This window comes from Macaca fascicularis, chromosome 2 (genome assembly GCF_037993035.2).
Source record: "Macaca fascicularis isolate 582-1 chromosome 2, T2T-MFA8v1.1".
In the NCBI taxonomy this organism is placed as follows: domain Eukaryota; kingdom Metazoa; phylum Chordata; class Mammalia; order Primates; family Cercopithecidae; genus Macaca; species Macaca fascicularis.
This window is the reverse complement of record NC_088376.1, coordinates 160,762,736-160,779,374: the sequence shown is the minus strand read 5'-3', so window position 1 is coordinate 160,779,374 and position 16,639 is coordinate 160,762,736. Positions and strand designations below refer to the sequence as shown.

The window sequence follows — 16,639 nt, the reverse complement described above, 5'->3', positions numbered from 1 at the left end:
ACAACCACTAAGCAAAGTAAAAAAGTACAACTGATATGCTAAGAAAGAGAAAATGGAAATCATATAAAATGCTCAAATAAAACCACAAAAGCAGAAAAAGAGTGAAAGACATAACTAGAAACAAAAAACAAGGGTAACAAATAGAAATCAGTAATGAATACAGTGAGTATCAATCCAACTATCTTCGCAATTTCTTTGTCAATAGTCTAAGTGCATCAATTAAAAGAGAATGTCAGATACATCTTGGAGTCATCCTATTCAAGGGTGAGGGAACTGGGGTATTATTTATACATCATCTTCCATCATCGGTTCAAGGTTGTTGGGGAATGTTAATTTTCTAGTACCTGCAACCTGCTACACAGATGCAAAATTGGAATTCAGTGGTCACAGAAAGTCCTCAGGTAAAGAAACACAGGTTCTGACATGTAGAAGTTGGGCCTGCATACAATGCAGGGGTGACGGTAAGGGCAGGAAACAGAAGAGGTCAGCTATAAGATACCTTTATATTTGTCAACATAATCACTCTACACCTTTACATTTAGTCCCACAATTCCTTGAAAGTACGCAGTATGTCCCACAATGCAAATCATTTTGCTTATACAATGTATTCCTTCACTGATTTTAATTTAATTGACTGAAATATTCAGTTCAATATTCTAAATAAATCAGCATTTTGGCAAAAAATAAAGACTAAAAGAGATTGTCAAAGTGGATCACAAAAACAAGAACCAACTGGATGTGGTTTACAAGAAACCTACTTTAAATAAAAACACAGATTAAAAGTAAATAGATGGAGAAATATATATCATATTAACACCAATTAAAAGAAAGAAGAGTTGGCCACGCATGGTGGCTCATGCCTGTAATCCCAGCACTTTGGGAGGCCAAGGCAGGCAGATCACATGAGGACAAGAGTTCAAGACCAGCCTGGCCAACATAGCGAAACCCCATCTCTACTAAAAACACAAAAATTAGCCAGGCATGGTGGTGCATGTCCTGGTAGACAGAGGTTACAGTGAGCTGAGACCGCACCCCTGCGCTCCAGCCTGGGCCACAGAGCGAGACTCTGTCTCAAAAAAAGAAAGTGGAGTTATCTGTAATAATTTCAGACACAGCAGATAAGGCAAGTTATCAAGGGTAACTTTTATCAAGGATAAAAATAAGGATAAAAAGGTCATAAAAATAAGGATAAAAAGACATAATAATGCTTAGCGTGCATAAGCCTAACAACAAAGTGTCTATGTAGGCAAAAACTGACAGAATTGCAAGGAGAAATAAATGAAGTCACTATTACAGTTGGACACTTCAACGCCTATCAGAAATGGACAGATCAAGCAGGGAGAAAACCAGTAAGGACATAATTGAACTCAACATCAATCAACTGAATATAATGAATATCCACAGATTATGTCACAGAAGAAATAACAGAACACACATTTTTACACTCACATCAGATATTCATCAAGATAGACCACATTCTGGACCATAAAACAAAACTTAACACATTCAAAAGAACAAGTCATAAAATGTCTCCTCTCCGGCCACAATAAAATTAAATTACAAATCAATAACAGAAATATAATCGAAAAAAAAAAAAAAAAAAAACCCAAATACTTGGGAGATTAAATAACACACTTCTAATAACACATAGGTCAAAAAAGAGATCTCAAGATAAATTTTAAAATATTTTTAGCTAAATGAAAATAAAGGCACAACTTATCAAAATCTGTGGGATGAAGTGAAAGCAGTGCTTAGAGGGAAATTCGTAGCATTGAATGTATTTACCAAAAAAGACAAAAGATCTAAAATCACCTAATCAATCACCTTAAAAAAACAGAAAAAGCAGCGAATTAAATCTAAAGTTAGCAGAAGAATAAAAATAAGAGCAGATATCAATGTAACTGAAAACAGGAAATCAACAGAGAAAAATCAATGATAAAAACCAAAAGCTTGTTCTTTGAAAAGATCAATTAAACCATAAACCTCTAGCCAAGCAGACTAGCAAAAAGAGAAGAGGACACAAACTCCTAATATCAGAAATCAAAGAAAGAAATCACTACAAATCTCATGAAGATTAAAAGGACAATAAAATAATACTGGCCAGGCACAGTATACTGGCTCATATCTGTAATCCCACCACTTTGGGAGGCCAAGGCAGGCAGGTCACTTGAGGACAGGAGTTCAAGACCAGCCTGGCCAACATGGCGAAACCCCGTCTCCACTAAAAATATAAAAATTAGCCAGGTGTGGTGACAGGCGCCTGTAATCCCAGCAACTCAGGCGGCTGAGGGACCAGAATCGCCTGGATCCGGGAGGCAGAGGTTGCAGTGAGCCAAGATGGCACCACTACACTCTAGCCTGGGTAATAGCAAGGCTCTGTCTCAAAAAAATAAAATTAAAAAAAGAATGCTATGAACAATTCTAATGCTACAAATTTTATTACCTAGATAAAATGAACCACTTTCCTGAAAGCCACAAACTACCAATAACTCACACAAGAAACAATATAAAAATAGGCCTGTATTAAAAGAAACTGAACCAATAATAACCTTTCAAAACAGAAAACACCAGGACCAGATGGGTTCGCTGGTGAATTTTATAAAACACTTAGGAAAGAAATTATACCCATTCTCTATCATCTCCTACACAAGATAGAAGCAGAAGGAATCCTTCCCAAGTCATTCGGTAGAGGCCAACATCAGAGTATTCCAAAACTCGACAGAGACATCATAAGAAAACTACAGACCAACATGTTTTATGAACACAGGTGCAAAACCCTCAACAAAACATTAGCAAAACAAACCCAACAATGTATAAAAAGAATCACATACTATGATCAAGTGGGATTTATCCCAGATGTAAATTATTGGTCCAACGTTTGAAAATCATTAATAAAATCCATCACATCAACAAACTAAGGAAGAAAAATCACACAACCATATCAACAGATGCAGACAAAGCATATGAAAAAAAATCCCACACCCATTCACGATTTTAAAAATTCTCATTCCTCAACTTGACAAGGAATATCCAGAAAAAACCTACAGCTAACATCATACTTAAATGGTATGAAACTAGAAGCTTTTCTGCTAAGATCAGGAGCGAGACAAGATTTCCTCTCACCACTCCTTTTCAGCACTGTATTGCAAGTCCTAATGGATTCATTAAGACAAGAAAAGGGAAAAAGGCATGCTGATGAGAACGGAAGAAATAAAACCATCTGTTTTTCTCAGATGACATAGTTGTCCACATGAAGAATTCAAAATAATCAATGAAAAAAAACCTCTGGAACTAATAAGCAATTATAGCAAGGTTGCATGATACAAGGTTAATATACAAAATTCAACTGCTTTCCTATACACCAGCAATGAACAAGTGGAATTTTAAATTAAAAACAGTGTCATTTACATTACACTCCCAAAAAACAGAATACTTAGGTATGAATTTAACAAAATATATATGAGATTTCTACGAGGAAAACTACAAAGCTCTGATGAAACAAATCAAAGACCTAAATAACTGGAGAGGTATTATTCCTATCTATACAGGAAGACTCAACATTGGCAAGATGTCAGTGCTTCCCAACTAGACCTATATATTTAATGCAATTACAACCCCAGAAAGTTATTTTCTATCACCAAGATGATTCTAAAATTTATATGGAGAGGCAAAAGATCCAAAATAGCCAACAAAATACTGAAGGAAAAGAACAAAGTTAGAGGACTGACTCTACCCAACTTCAAGCTTTATTGTAAGCAAGACAGCGTGGTACTGGCAAAAGAACAGACATACAGATCAATGAAACAGAATAGAGAGCCCAGAAATAGACCTCATAAATCTAGTACAATGATCTTTGACAAAGAAATGGATAAAATACAACGGTGCAAAGGTACTGTTTTCAATAAACAGTGCTGGAGTTCAACAAAGTATTAACAAAATTCAACAGCACATTAAAAGGATCATTCAATATGAACATAAAGGATTTACCTCAGGGATACAAGGATGGTTCAACATACACAAATCTATGAATGTGAATCACGTTAACAGAACGAAGGACAAAAACGTATGATTGTCTCAATAGATGCAGAAAAAGCACGAGACAAATTTCAACATCCTTTCATAAAAACTCAACAAATCAGGTATAGAAAGAATTTACTTCAACACAATAAAGGCCATATATGAGAAGCCAATAGCTAGCATCATACTAAACAGTGAAAAGTTGAAAGCTTTTCTTCTAAGATCAGAAACAAGACAAGGATGCCCACTCTTGCCATCTTCACTCGACATGGTGTTGGAAGTCCTAGCCAGAGTGATTAGGCAAGAGAAAGAAATAAAAGGCATCTAAATTAAAAAGGAAGAAATGAAATTGTCCCTGACTGTAGAACACATGATTTTACATAGAAAAAACTCTCTTAAAGACTCTGCCAATAAACTGTTAGAAATAATATATGGATTCAGCAAAGTTGCAGGATATAAAATCAATAAACAAAAATGTGTAGCATTTCCATATACTAACAACAAACTATCTGAAAAAGAAATTAAGAAAACAATCCCATTTACGATGGTTACAAAAATAAAATAAAATACTTAGGAGTTAATTTAGCCAAAGAGGTGAAAGACCTGTACATTAAAAACTATATAAAACACAGATGAAACAAACTGAAATAAATGAATGGAAATATATTCTTATGTTCACGAATTAGAAGAACAGTATCAAAATGTTCATACTAACCAAAGCAATCTACAGATTCAATGCAACCTCTATCAAAATTCCAATGATATTTCTCACAGAAATTTTCTAAAATCCTAAAATTCATACAGACCCACTAAAGACCCCAAATAGCCAATGCAATCTTGAGCAAAAATGAACAGAGGAGGCTTCACACTGACTGATTTCAAAATACAACTGACCCTTAAATGACACAGGCATCAGGGGAGCCAATCCCCTATGCAGTCAAAAAGCTGCATATAACTTTTAACTTCCCTACAGCCTAACTACAAATAGGCTACTATTGACTGGAAGTCTTAGCAATGACACAAACACTAAATTAATACATTTTGCATGATATATATATTATATGCTGTATTCTTACAATAAAGTAAGCTACAAAAAAAATGTTATTTAGAAAATCGTAAGGAAGAGAAAATATAGTTACAATTCATAAAGTGGAAGTGGATCATCATAAGGGCCTTCATCTTCTCGTCTTCAAGTTGAGTAAGCTGAGGAGGAGGGAAGAGGAAGGGTTGGTCTTGCTGTCTCAGAAGTGGTAAAGGCAGGGGAAAATCTGCATTTAAGTGGACCCAAGCAGTTCAAGACCTTGTTCAAGGGTCAACTGTATGCTACACACTATAGTAATCAAAACAGCAAGGTCTTCGGCATGAAAACAAACACATAGAGCAATGAAACAGAATAAACAGCCCAGAAGTAAATCCACACATTTATGATTAATTGATTTTTCTACAAAGGTGCCAAGAACACACAACAGGGGAAGAACAGTCTGTTCAATAAATGGGGCTCAAAAAATTAGATATCCACGTCCACAAGAAAGAAACTGAACTCTTATCCCACACCATAAACAAAAATTAATTCAATATGCATTAGAGACTGAAACGTAAGACCTGAAACTGTAAAACATAGGGAAAAAGCTTCCTGACACTGGTCTAGGCAATGATTTTTTGGATGGGACCCCAAAAGCACAGGCAACAAAAGCAGGTAGACAAATGGGGTTACATCAAACTTTTTAAAAAGCACAGCAGAGGAATCGAAAGAGTGAAGAGAATTTATGCAATGGAAGAAAATATTTGCAAACCGTACATCAGATAAGGGGATACTATCCAAAATATATAAGGAACTCAAAAATAACTCAACAGTAAGAAAACAATCTGATTTTAAAATAGGGAAAGAACTTAAAGAGACATTTCTCAAAAGACAACATAAAATGGCCAATAGGTATATGAAAAAATGCTCACCATCACTCATCACCAGGAAAATACAAATTGAAGCCATAATAAGGTATTACCTCATACCTGTTGGAATGACAATCATCAAAAAGATGAAAGATGGCATGTTGGTGAGGATGCTGAGAAAAGGAAACCCTTGCACATTGCTGATGGGAATGTAATTTATTATAGTCAGTATGAAAAATAGTATGGAGGCTCCACAAAAACTAAAAGAATTACCATATGATCCAGCAATCCCACTACTGGGCACATAACCAAAGGAAAGGAAGTCGGTATGTCAAAGAGATATTTGCATTCCCAGGTTCACTGTAACATTATTCACAATAGCCAAGATATGGAATCAACCCAAGTGTCCATCTCAGATGAATGGATCAAAAAAGTGTGGTACAGACCAATGTTCTTAAAAACAGATCAATGTTCTTAAAAATGAAAGAAATCCTATCATTTGCAACAACATGGATGAACCTGGAGGACATTATGTTAAGGAAATAAGGCAGATACAGAAAGACCACATAAACATCTCACTTTTATGTGGAATCTAAAAAAGTCAAACTCATAGATGTAGAGAATATAATGGTTGTTAATAAGTGTGGAGGATTGGGGACAGGAAAGGCTGGATAGATGTTGGTGAAGGGCTTCAAAATTTCAGTTAGGAAGAGTAAGTTCAAGAGATCTATTGTACGACAAGGTGACTATAGTTCATAACAATATATTGTACATTTGAAAACTGTTAAGACAATAGATTAGCCAGGTATGGTGGCTCACACCTGTAATCCCAGCACTTTGGAAGGCTGAGGACAGAGGATCATTTGAGACCAGGAGTTCAAGACTCATCTGGGCAACATAGCAAGACCCTGCCTCTACAAAAAAGCAAAAAATCAGCTGGGCAGCATGGCACTGGCCTGTAGTCCCAGCTACTCGAAAGGCTAAGGTGGGAGCTCCAGGCTACGGTGAGCCACGATCACACCACTGCACTCCAGCCTGGGTGACAGAGTAAGACCTTGCCTTAAAAAAAGAAATCCTGCTGAGACTGTAGATTTTAAGTGTGCTTAACACAAAATGATGAGTATATGAGATGATCTGTATATTAATTTGCTTGATTCAGCCATTCCACAATATACACATATTTCAAAACATCATACTGTACACCATAAATATATACAATTTTATTTGCCAATTGAAATATCCGTATTTAAAAAAAAAAAAAAAAGGTCCAAGCCGGGTGTCATGGCTCATGCCTGAAATCCCAGCACTTTGAGTGGCCAAAGTGGGGGAATCACGATGTCAGGAGATTGAGACCATCCTGGCCAACATGGTGAAACCCGTCTCTACTAAAAATACAAAAATTAGCTAGGCGTGGTGGCACACGCCTGTAATCTCAGCTACTCAGGAGGCTGAGGCAAAAGAATTACTTGAACCAGGGAGTCGGAGGTTGCAGTGAGCCAAGATGGCACCACTGCACTCCAGCCTGGCGACAAGAGCGAGACTCTGTCTCAAAAAAAGAGGAAGAAGAAGAAGAAAGGTGCAAAGGGGGAAAATGGTGCTGGAACAACTGGACACACACAGACAAAAAAAATAATAAATCTAAACCACAGGTCTTACACCTTTCATTCACAAAAATTAACCCAAAACAAATCACAGTCCTAAATGCAATAAAATAAAAAACTAGGTCAGGCGCACTCGCTCGCGCCTGTAATCCCAGCACTCTGGAAGGCTGAGGTGGGTGGATCACCTGAGGTCAGGAGTTCAAGACCAACCTGATCAACATGGTGAAACTCCATTTCTATTAATACAAAAATTAGGCCGGGGCAGTGGCTCACACCTGTAATCCCAGCACTTGGGGAGGCTGAGGCAGGTGGATCACAAGGTCAGGAGTTCAAGACCAGCCTGGCCAACGTGGGGAAACCCCGTCTCTACTAAAAATACAAAAATTAGCTGGGCATGTTGGCACATGTCTGTAATCCCAGCTACTCAGGGGGCTGAGGCAGGAGAATTGCCTGAACCGGGACCCAGGAGGCAGAGGTTGCAGTGAGCCAAGATTGCGCCACTGCACTCCAGCCTCGGGTACAGAACGAGACTCCATCTCAATCAACCAACCAACCAACCAAACAAACAAACAACAACAAAAAATTAGCCAGGCGTGATGGAAGGCATCTGTAATCCCAGCTACTCAGGAGGCTGAGGCAGGAGAATCGCTTGAATCCAGGAGGTGGAGGTTGCAGTGAGCCAAAGATTGTGCCATTGCTCTCCAGCCTGGGCAACAAAAGCAAAACCCTATCCCCACCCCCCCAAAAAAAAAAAAAAAAACTGAAAAACTCCTACAAGGTAATACAGGAGAAACGGTGGAGTTCCTAGGATTGGTAATGATATTTTAGATACAACACCAAAGGCATGATCCATGAAATAACTGGTAAGCTCAACTTTGTTAAAATTAAAACATTCTGCTCTGTGAAAGACACTACCAAGAGAATGAAAAGACAAGCCACAGACTGGGAAGAAATATCTGCAAAATATCTAATGAAAGACTAGTATTCAAAATATATAAAAAACTTAAAACTTAACAAGAAAACAAACAACCCACCTAAAAATGGGCCAAAGACCTTTAAAGACACTTCACTAAAGAAGATATGTAGATGGCAAACAAGCATATGAAGAGGTAATCCATATTATATGTCATCAGGGAAACGCAAACTAAACGAGATACCACTACCTACCTATCAGAATGGCCAAAATCCAAAACCACTGCTAACACCAAATGCTGGCAAGGCTGTGGAATAGGAACTCATATTCATTGCCAGTAGAAAAGGCAAAATGGTACAGCCACTTTGGAAGACAGTTTAGCAGTTTGTTACAAAATTAAACATACTCGGCCAGGTGCGGTGGGTCATGCCTGTAATCCCAGCACTTTGGGAGGCCGAGGCAGGTGGATTACCTGAGGTCAGGAATTCAAGACCAGCCTGAGCAACATGGTGAAACCCTGTCTCTACTAAAAATACAAAAATTAGCCAGGTGTGGTGGTAGGCGCCTGTAATCCCAGCTACTCAGGAGGCTGAGGCAGGAGAATCACTTGAACCTGGGAGGCAGAGGCTGCAGTGAACCAAAATCGTGCCACTGCACTCCAGCCTAGGCAACAGAGCAAGACTCCGTCTCAACAACAGCAACAAAAATTAAACATACTCTTCCATAAGATCAGCAACAATATTCCTTGGTATTCATAAAAAACAACAACAACAACAAAAACTGGAAGTGTCTATCTACACAAAATCCTGCCCACAAATGTATATCAGAGTTTTATCCGTTAACTGTCAAAACTCAGAAGCAACCAAGATGTCTTTCAGCAGGTAAACGGATAAACTACGGTGCATCCAGACAATGGAATATTATTCAACACTAAAATGAAATGAGCTGTGAAGCCATGGAAAGACATGAAGGAACATTAAATACATATTATTAAGTGAAAGAGGCCAATCTCAAAAGGCATACACATTGCATGATTCCAGCTATATGACATTCTGGAAAAGGCAAAACTATAGAGACAGTAAAAAGATCAGTAGTTGTTGGAGGTTGGGGGAAAGGGGGACAAACAGGTAGAGCACAGATTTTTAGAGCAGGGAATCTACTCTGTGTGATATCAAACGCACAGAATGTACAATACTAGGAATAAACTCTAATATAAACCATACACTTTGAATGACAATGATGTGTCAATGTAGGTTCACTAATTATAACAAAGGTACCACTCCATGGGGGATGCTGACAATGCCGGAGGCTATGCATGTGTAGGGGCAGAGAGTATATAAGAAATCTCTGTACTATCTGTTCAATTTTGAGGGGAACCAAAAACTGCTTTAAAAAAATTAAATAAGGTCTTTATAAAAATAGTGAAATAAACTTTTTTCAGACACACACAAACTGAATGAATTCATCACCAACAGGCCAGTCCTGTAAGAAAATGTCAAAGGATGTTCCTTAGATAGAAGGAAACTAACACCAGATGAAATACAGATCTACAAAAAGGAATAAAGACCATCAGAAATAGTAATAATGTGGTACGATATTTTTTTAAACTTTTCTCATTAGAAAAAAAAAGTATTTAAAAGAAACCATTGAGGCCAGGCACAGTGCCTCACACCTGCAATCCTAGTGCCTTGGGAGGCTGAAGCAGGAGGATCACTTGAGGTCAGGAGTTTGAGACCAGCCTGGACAATATAGTAAGACTCTGTGTCTACAAAAAATAATAAAAAATTAGCCAGGCACGGTGGCGCGTGCCTGTAGTCCTAGCTACTTGGGAGGCTGAGGTGGAAGGACCACTTGACCCTGGGAGCTCAAAGCTGCAGTGAACCATGATGGCACCACTGTACTCCAGCCTGGGCAACAGAGGGAGATCCTGTCTCAACAAAGACAGATAATAACAAGTGTTCCAAGAACGTGGAGAAACTGAAACCTTCATACATTGCTAATAAAAATGCAAAATGGTACAGCTTTTGTAGAAAACAGGTTGGCAGTTCCACAAAATATTAAATGTAGATTTACCACATAACCCAGAAATTCCACTCTCAGTACACTGTACTAAGAGTTGTACTTAGCATACTGTATAAGTACATACATAGAAATAAAAACATACATCCACAAAAAAACTTGTATGTGTTCACAGTAGCATTATTTACAATAGTAAAAAAAGTTAATCCAAATGTCCAACAACCGAATCAATAAACAAAAAGTGGTATATCTGCACAATGGAATATTTAGTGAGAAAAGGGAATGAGGTACCAATACATGTTACAACATGGATCAATCTGTAACACACTCTACTAAGTTAAAGAAACCAATCACAAAAGACCACATATACTATATGATTCCACTTACATGAAATGTCCAGAATAGGCAAATCTATAGAGACAGAAAGTAGATGAGGGTTGAGGGGTGCTAAGTGGGAAGCAGAGGGAATGGAGAGTGACTGCTAATGGGCATAAGGGTTTTGTTAGCGGGTGACCAAAATGTTCTAAAATTGGTTGTGGTGAAGTTCTGGAACTCTATGAATATACTAAAAACCACTGAATTATACACTTCAAGTGGGTGAATTGTACAGTATGTGAATTAAATATCAATGAAACTGTTTCAAAGCCAATGCTAGCTAACAGAAAGCTGGAGTGACTGTATTATAATGTCAGACAAGTTGGTTTAAGATAAATAATATATCAGAAAGTAGGTAATTTCATAATGATCAAGGAGTCAGTCAATCAAGACGATGTAAGAACCCTAAACGTTTATATATCTATTCAACTAGGAACAGAAGAGAACTTTCTTAACGTCATATGACATTTTGGGCTCAATGAAATTTTAAGTTTTTAAAGAAACTCTTTAAAAAAGTTTTTCTTTAGTATACTGTATAAGTACATACATAGATATAAAAACTTTTTAAAAAGAGAGATAACTTCCCTAATCTCATAAAATATACACATGTATCACTTAACAAGAGTCTGAGAAATACATCAGACGACTTCATCATTGTGTGAACATCACAGATTGTAGTTACACAAACCTAGATGGAAAAGCCTACTACACACCTAGGAGATATGATACAGCCTATTGCTCCTAGGCTACAAACTTGTACAGCATGTTACTGTACTGAACACTGGAGGTACTTTTAACCCAAAGGTAAAAATCTGCATATCAAAATATAGAAAAGGTACAGTAAAAATATGGTAATTATAATCTTATGGGACCACATCATATATATGGCCCATAGCTAATGGAAACATAGTTATGTAGTACATGACTGTATATGAAAAACCTGTAATTAACATCATAAGTAATGAAAGACCCACTACTTTTCACCTAAGGTCAGGAATAAAACAGATAGGTCTGTTTTTACTATTTTCATTCAACACTGCACCATTAAGTTCTAGTCAATACAACCAAACAAGTTAAAGAAATAAAAGGCATCCAAATAATGGAAAATAAGGAAACTTTTATCTGTAGATGACATGATTACCTATGTAAAAAACCCAATGGAATCTATAACAAAGGGACTAGAACTAACAAGTGAGTTCAGTAAGCTTTAGGAGATCAGTATACAAAATTAAACTGCATTTCTACATATTAACAATGAACAACTGAAATCTAAAAAATAACAATTACAATAGCATCAATAAAAATGAAATCCTTGGGGAAAATGTGACAAAAGATAAAAATCTGTAAGACCTACACACCAAAAACTACAAATTGCCGAGAGAATTTAAAGATGACCTAACCCCCGCAGCAGGTCTCAGTAGCTGGCAGAGTGGAGAGGACGGGATGGGACAAGACCGGACAGCAACAGCCAGGCAGCCTAGCTTCACAAAGGCTCTCACGCTCCCCACCACCAAAATATCCAAGAGGAAGGAAGGTCAGCTCAGCTGAAGGGATAGGGAAGGAAGAGCCCAGGTGGAGATCCAGCACAGTTCTCAGCTAACCCTGCTCCTACAAAAGTGGAAAGGAAGCCAAAAAAGGCAGCAGGAAAGGATACATCTTCAGACAAAACAAAAGTGAAAAGGAAGGCAAAGAGAAAATACACCGAAGTGGCTAACCAAGAAACTAAACATTTACCTACAGAAAACAGAGAAACTAAACTGAGAAAGCCAGAGGAAAAAAAAGCCAAGTGTGATTAATATATACCTTGTCTCATGAGTCATTCCTGTCTCCCTTGTACTATCCACAGGAATTTTCTGAGTTTTTTTTGTTTTGTTTTTTTTTAATTGGAGTTTCACTCTTGTTGCCAAGGCTGGAGTGCAATGGCATGGTCTTGGCTCACTACAACCTCCACCTCCCGGGTTCAAGTGATCCTCCTGCCTCAGCCTCCCAAGTAGCTGGGATTACAGGCGCCCCCCACCACAACTGGCTAATTTTTGTATTTTTAGCAGAAATGGGGCTTCAACATATTGGCCAGTCTGGTCCTGAACTGACCTCAGCTGATCCGCTCACCTCAGCCTCCCAAAGTGCTGGGATTACAGGTGTGAGCCACCATGCCCAGTCCAGAAGAATATTTTTATAAACTATTTTGTAAATGTAAGTTTTTTAGTAGCTCTAGAAACGTTTTTAGAAGGAGGGAATCCCAACTCATCCCATTTTTTAGGTGTAAATGCTTTTTTTAAGAGGTGAAATAATTTGCTGGTTATTTTTTGGTACAAACAAAATAGTGTGGGATACTGAATTATGGCAGGCTTTGACATTCCACATATGAGGGGTTAGTTTTTATATCCTACAATAAAAAGCATACAAAATGGCAATATGGAATCACAGTTCTGCATTTAATGTCTTGAATATTTTAAATTACTTCTCTTCCTATGTTGTTTTTTAGCAGAATTGTTTCCTAAAGAAAACCACTCCTTGATCATGGCTCTCCCTATCAGAAATGTGCATACTCTGTAAAATCTTCAGTCATGGTAGTGCTGTTTTCCTAATAACCTTGTTAATGTACTGCAAAAGATTGAAAATTTGAATATGTAGTATATATGCTATTAAACTGTGAATTGGTGGGATGTACGTAGTAACTTAACATTTTAAGATACTGGTACCTGACAGCCTCTTAAAAATTTGCCTCCAGATTTTAAGCTGGAAATTCACTGGAATAACTGTTTAAAAAAGAATTACAATACACAGCTTTTTAGATTTTCAGTACATATGTTAAGAACTGTGTACAAATTGAAATGTCTGTATACTGATCCTCAACACAACCAATAAAATCTCAATTATAAAAAATAAATGTGGCCGGGCACAGTGGTTCACGCGACTGTGATCCCAGCACTTTGGGAGGCCGAGGCAGGCAGATCACCTAAGACCAGCATGGCCAATATGGTGAAACCTCATCTCTACTAAAAATACAAAAATTAGCTGGCATGGTGGTGGGCGCCTGTAATCCTAGCTGCTTGGGAGGCTGAGGCAGGAGAGCTGTTTGAACCAGTGAGGCAGAGTTTGCAGTGAGCTGAGACTGCGCCACTGCACTCCAGCCTGGGTGACAGAGTGAGACTCCATCTCAAAAAAAATAATAATAAAATAAGAAGAAAGAAAGAAAGATGACATAAATAAATGAAGATACTGTGCTCATGGGTCAGAGGACTCAAGATTTAACTTAAGAGTATCAATTCTCCAAACTGATTTATAGATTCAACATAATCCCAATCAAACTCCCAGTAGGCTTTCATGTACAAACTGAATAGCTGATTCTAAAAGTTCATATAAATGTGAAGGACCTATAATAACCAAAACAATGTTTTACTTTTTAAGGGATGAGATCCCGCTTTGACACCCAGGCTGGAGTGCAGGGGCACAATCATACCTCAGGTTGCTGCCTCAAAATTCTGGGCTCAAGCAATTCTCCCACCTCAGTCTCTTGAGTATCTGGGACTACAGGTGCATGCTAATTGGTTTTTGTTGTTGTTGCTGTTGTTTTGTTCTTTTTGTAGAGATGGTGTCTTGCCATCTTACCCAGGCTGGTCTCAAACTCCTGTGCTTAAGCGATCTTCCCGCCTCAGCCTCCCAAAGTGCTGGGTTTACAGGCATGAGTCACTGCGCCCAGACCAAAACAATTTTGAAAAAGAAAAAGTGCTCTAACACTACCTGATTTGAAACTAATCTTAAGGCTACAGTTATCAGCCAGCATGGTATTTAACCTATATAAATAGACCAATAGAACAAAGTAGAGGTCCAGAAACAGACCTATACAGATACAGTCAACGGTAAGTGTTTCCAAGGAAATTCAATAGGGAGAAATAATCTTTACAATAAATGGCACCTGAACAACTGGATAGCCATATTAAAAAAAAGAACCCTTAACATGTACCTCACATCAGAAATAAATGCTTGTTCTTTAAAATATACTTTTGTAAATGAAAAGGCAAGCCACTGACTGGGAGAAAATACGTGTAAAACATGTACCTAGCAAAAGACATATCTAGAAGACAATCGACTCAATTAAAAAATTTCACTGGAAAGGAATTTTTTTTAACAGACTTCACTAAAGCAGATACACAGCAAATAAGCCCATGAAAAGATGCTCACTGGTGATCTATTGTATAGCATGGTGACTACAGTTAATAATAATGTATTACATAAGTCAAAATTGCTAAAAGAGTGAATATTAAATGTTCGCACCACAAAGAAGTATATAAGATGATAAATATACACAATTATTATTTGCCAATTAAAAATAAACTTTTTTAAAAAAGAAAAGATGCTCACAACTTTATTTATTAGGTGAATGAAAACTGAAACCATCATGGAGTACTTCTACATATCCCTCAGAATAGCTGAAATAGAAAAGACTGACCATACCAAGTGTGAACAACGATGTGTAGCAACTCAAACTCTCATACACTGCTCATGGGAAGGTAAAATAGTACAACCCATTTTGGCAAACAGTTGACAGCACCTTAAGTATACACCAGCAATACAACCCAGCCATATCACTTCTAGATACTTATCTGAGGGAAAAGAAAAGATATATCCACACAAAAAGCTGTCCATGAGTGTTCCTAACAATTTTATTTGTAATCAACAAAAACTGGAAATAATCCAAATTCCATCAACAAGTAAATGGATAAACCAATTGTTGTTTACCTATACAATAGAATACTACTCAATCATAAAATGGAATGAACAATTCATACATAAAACAATAAGTGAATACCAAAATGATTAAATTCTGTGAAACGAGAAAGAAAAAGAATACACGTTGCATAATTCCATTTATGGTAACTAATCAGTGGTAACAGAAAATAGATCAGAGGAAAGGGGTAGAGAAAAATGTACTAAAAAAGTATACTAGGAAACCTCTGGGTGAGATGAATATGTTCACAACTTAATTATGGTGATGGTTTTCACAGACTGTCAACCAGACTGTCATAAACCTATTTTTAAAAGATTCCATGTTAAATTCTGTGCATTCTTAATGATATTAAAGCACACATTATTTCATCCCTTTGGAGGATGCTAAGAAACCAACTCATTATTATGAAAAAATATATAGGAAGAGAATCAAGCATTTCTCTGTCCTATGTCAACTGTAGCTAAGGGAAAGGTCTTCTTTTGAGTGACCTTCCAGCTAATAAAAGCAGAAGGAATGATCACTGTAACCTCTACAAAAGTAATGGATCTAGGCAGGGACCATCAAACACTGCCAAAACTTGAGGTAAAAAGCTGTCGGGGCTCTTTATAATGACAGATCAGGCTGACAAAACCGGAATGTAAGGATTAGCCAAGTAATGAATTAAAAAATAGGCAAAACAACCAAATAGACATTTCTCCAAAGACATACAAATGCCAACAAGCATATGAAAAGATGCTCAACATCACTTATCGTTAGACAAATGGAAATCAAAACTACCATAAAATGTGTAGCCACTATGAAAAACAGTAGGGAGGCTATTGAAAATATTTAAAATGAAATCATCATATGATCTAGACATCCCACTTATGTGTATGTCCAAAAGAATTCAAAACAGAATATCAAAAGAGATATTTGCACACTTATGCTCATTGCAGCGTTATTCACATGGGCCAAGGAGGTGGAAGCAGCCCAAATGTCCACCAACAGATGAATAAAGAAAATGTGGTAATACATACAATGGAGTATTATTCAGCCTTAAAGAAAAAGGGATCCTGTCATAAGCTACAACATAGATGAACCTTGAAGTCATTA

At 37.3% G+C, this 16,639-nt stretch overlaps 1 protein-coding gene across 2 annotated transcripts in view; it reads right to left on the bottom strand.

The window, feature by feature from the left end:
* The window catches only part of KPNA1 (karyopherin subunit alpha 1), a 92,936-nt gene that overhangs the window by 46,371 nt on the left and 29,926 nt on the right, over positions 1–16,639 (bottom strand). Inside the window, exon 3 of one of the 2 annotated variants that reach the window (XM_074033320.1) lies at positions 5,157–5,220. The exons of the other annotated variant lie outside the window; for it this stretch is intronic. The gene's annotated coding sequence lies outside the window, so the exon portion shown is untranslated. The remainder of the gene's footprint in view (positions 1–5,156; positions 5,221–16,639) is intronic. 2 annotated transcript variants of the gene reach the window in all.